Source organism: Phaseolus vulgaris, chromosome 6 (genome assembly GCF_051622355.1).
Source record: "Phaseolus vulgaris cultivar YP4 chromosome 6, ASM5162235v1, whole genome shotgun sequence".
Classification (NCBI taxonomy): Eukaryota; Viridiplantae; Streptophyta; class Magnoliopsida; order Fabales; family Fabaceae; genus Phaseolus; species Phaseolus vulgaris.
Window position 1 is genome coordinate 24,518,992 of NC_143503.1, and position 3,985 is coordinate 24,522,976.

The following is a 3,985-nucleotide window of genomic DNA, read 5'->3' on the forward strand; positions in this document are numbered from 1 at the left end:
GTAAGGTTCTTCACTTATATTTTGTTTCCTGAGTTTTGGACTTTTCATCTATTGGATACTTCATCTTTCTTGGAGAATCTCTTGTATTATGGAAAACAAAGAAGCAGAGCGCTATATCAAGGTCTTCCTCTGAAGCTGAATATTAAACACTTTCATCTACGTGCTGTGAAATTCAATGGCTTAAATACTTGCTTGAAGACCTGAATATCAATAGCAACAAAATAACGAGCCTCTACTGTGATAGTCAATCTCGAGGCACATTGAACATAATAGCAGTTTTCATGAGAGGACTAAACACTTAGATATCGACCATCATGTGGTGAGGGAGAAACTGCAACAAGATTTATTTCACTTACTTTCTATAAGCACGGAAAACCAACATGCAGATCTTCTCACAAAACCGCTACAGAGTGAAGTTTTTCATAGACTTCTTAGCAAGCTTAGTGTACAGAGCATTCACCCACCAGCTTGAAGGGAGTTTTATCTTTTTAGACTTTTTTCTTTTCTGTATGGACCAAGCCCAATTATATCTTCATGGTGTATTTAACATGTACTCATTTTCTAATGTAAAAAACATTCAATTTTGATAAAAAAAAAGTTATGATTAATTTTTGTGCCTATCTTCTCTGCCCTTTACTATGTTCATTGTTTTGTTCTTATCCCCTGCTATCGCATATCATCTTCGACAAATTGAGAAACATGAATAACCTTAAAATTAAAAAAAATTTCAAGAACACTTATTATATTTTCATTTTTTTATGAAATATATTTTTTAAACACTTGAACGAATTTCATCTTTGGGCATCTTTCAAGATAATATTTTTTTATTAATATTCAAACATTCTTTGACCACAATGTCTCAAATAATCTATCCTTAGTAGATTACCTTCCCAAAACGTTTCAAATACTTACTCTCTCCTTATCAATGTTCAACCCTTAACCATTCTTTTTATAATATAATATTCTATTCATATGTATAATAATATTGATTAATAGTCCATGAACTTCAACTTTATTGATTATTATTCTTCAATGACACTTTAGACTCTATTCATCCATTAATAACCATTGTTTGATTTTTAATCAAAAGACACTTGGATATTGTCATACTAGCCAAACTAAAAGATACACCAACAAGAACAAAGTAAACAGAACCAAGTTTGACTTGATAAAAAAATATTCAATTTAAAAGTTATCTCAATTTAAAACTATAAATATTTTCCATAATTTATTTATTTTTATATAAAAGTTAATTACATAAATTTAATAATATTAAATGAGATATATATCGAGTTAATTGATGAACTGATTAAATTGAATTATACCTGTAACGACACTTTTTTTTAAAGAAACAGAAACAGCGTCCCTCACATTTTTCTTTCTCCCAATTCACTTTCTCTCTCTACCAATTTCTCTCCTCTCCCTTCTCTCTTAATTTCTCACTTCATACCTCATCTACTTTAGAATCTGATCATACCACGCTGTAGCAGAGGTGTTAAGGAACATTTCTACCCGATCAGATTTTCAAACAGAGTAAGTTCATTTTTACTCTAAATATCCTTTGTTCTCTGTTTTTCCTTAGGATTTAGTCATCAATCTTGGTGGGGTCAGTTGAGAAGTTTAATCCTCTCAACTTATTCTACTATATACTGAAATTTTGTTCTGTTTGAATAATTTGCATTAGGCCCGTAAATCTTGAAGCTTATCCAAACGGTGGGGAATAAAATTCTAAAAGTTGCTTGGAAAGCAAGCAATTGAGGTAAGGGAAGCTAAATTTAATTTTTAATAGCACCCTAGGATAGAAGATCTGAATGCGGAAGGGACGTGGTCCCAATATTCAATTTCTCTTGCAGGAATGTTGTGTGTTTATTTATATTGGGTTGTTTGTTTATATATTATTTAAATTTGTGGAAATATTGGGTTTTGATGATTTAGTATTAAAGTGTTATTTTTTTATGTCAAATAAACTTTTGAATATTGTGGATAACTTTTTGAATGATATTGTATGACGAAATGGTATGAAATTGAATTCATACATTTGGGATAATGTATGGATTGATGTTTGTTGTGTATTAAGTATTGATGTCGGGATAATGTATGGACTGATGTTTGCTGTGTATTAAGTATTGATGTCTATGTGGTAACAGAGATCTCCGAGCTTCACTGATGATCTAAGTCACATAGACTAAGATATCAGGTGGTGAGAAGCTGATGGGGGAGTTCATGCACACCGTGACATATGAGATGCACGGCTTGGGTTGTATTGAACTTACCCTGATCCTTTCTGTTGGATTCGCTGGTAATCTTTGGATCAGGTGTTAGTCTCTGGTAGGACTTACTTAATACGGGTCTTCCGGAAGATGTTGTTTGTTGAATATTCTGGATGTGTAGATCCATGTGAGATCTATGTGATTGTTTATTGTTGAGATTTGAAGAAAATTGAATAATTTGATAAATTGATCATGTAATTTGGTTTTCTCTTTGGATTTAAGTGTGTATATTATAAAATTCTATTTTTAGTCACTTACCCTTGCTTTTCTTGCTGTGTTTGAACTGCGATGACTGTACTATGTACACGAGCAGATGACCATACAGGTGCAGGAGAACCTTAGAGGTTACAGAGTTTTATTTTGAGTTGTGGATATGTAAATATTTGTATTTCTATAAATCCTAATCATGTATTAGGAATATTTTGAAAAACTGTAAGCTTGTATAGAAATATGTAGAACCGATATTGTAATAGTTATATGTAAATTATGGGGTGTTACAATACCTAATTCATATAAGTAGAATTAATTGCCCGTCTTAATTAGGCATAAAGCAATATTTATCGACAGAATAGTTCATAGCTTCTCTGGTGATAAATTGGTAACAAAAACTCTACTCAAAAGTTAAGTATTTTAATTCACTTTAGAAAATAAAGTTAAATAATATAATTAAAAATCCACATATAATTAACTGAATAAGTTGTGTAAGTATTAATTTTAACTGGTAATTTTAATTCAATAATTACAATTTCTCAATTTATTAATAAAAATAAAACTTCTCACTCGGCGGAATATTAATCTCTTTCATTATTAGACTAATTGACTATTTACACATTCTTCTCTTTTTTTATACACGTGTAATCAATTAAATTTAAATTATAAAGAACTTGCGACTGGAAAATTATTCAAACTTATCTTTATCAATAAGTTTATCTTTAAATTACAATAATACGATTAAGTTTCTTGGATTATATAATAACACCTTTTTTGTGGGCGTATATATATATATATATATATAATATTTATTATAACTCAAATAACGTTACGTCAACAAAACTAACTCGTTTATTAATACTTTAATTCAAGATGGCTATTTTAATTACATATAGAGAACAAAGTGTTAGTGTAAGCACACCAAGTTTTTCTCTCTATGTCAAATTCACCTAAATGGAAGGAGGAAAAAAGCTTCTTTTTGAATCCGCAAACTTTTATTTATTTATTTTCATCTAAATAAACTAGTGGAAATTTTTATTTAACAAGAAAATAAAGATGAAATAGATTTTTATATAAGCATGGTATATATATGACAAAGTTTTTTTTTTATATATATATCACTATTAAACTTACTTGACACCTTAAATAATAATATCATCGGTTATTATATGAAAAAAGTATTATTAAAAAAAAAATACAAGCAAAATATGGGGAGACTAGACCAAAACTTATATATAAAAAATTTAACAAAAACGATACTTAGATAATCCATACCTATTAATAAATAATTCTAAGAAAAAACTAGATAGAAGTCCATTATACCAATGAAATTTTTTTCTATGAATAAATCCTAAGTTAGTAAGCTTGTCAGCACATGCATTTCTTTTACAAAAAATGTGAGAAATCTTAAATCTGATTTTCCCACAGTAACTAAGACATTTATTTTACCTATTACGAAGAATTTAAGAAACATTAGTCCTAATAGTAGTAAATGAAACACAAAC

The 3,985-nt window shown here is 29.0% G+C and overlaps 1 long non-coding RNA gene across 1 annotated transcript; it reads left to right on the top strand.

The window, feature by feature from the left end:
* The first annotated feature begins 1,382 nt into the window (after nucleotides 1–1,382).
* LOC150027308 (uncharacterized) lies at nucleotides 1,383–2,754 on the top strand. The gene is made up of 3 exons (XR_016521706.1): nucleotides 1,383–1,533; nucleotides 1,685–1,759; nucleotides 2,584–2,754. It is a non-coding gene; the product is annotated as an uncharacterized LOC150027308 (long non-coding RNA).
* The last annotated feature ends 1,231 nt before the right edge of the window (nucleotides 2,755–3,985 follow it).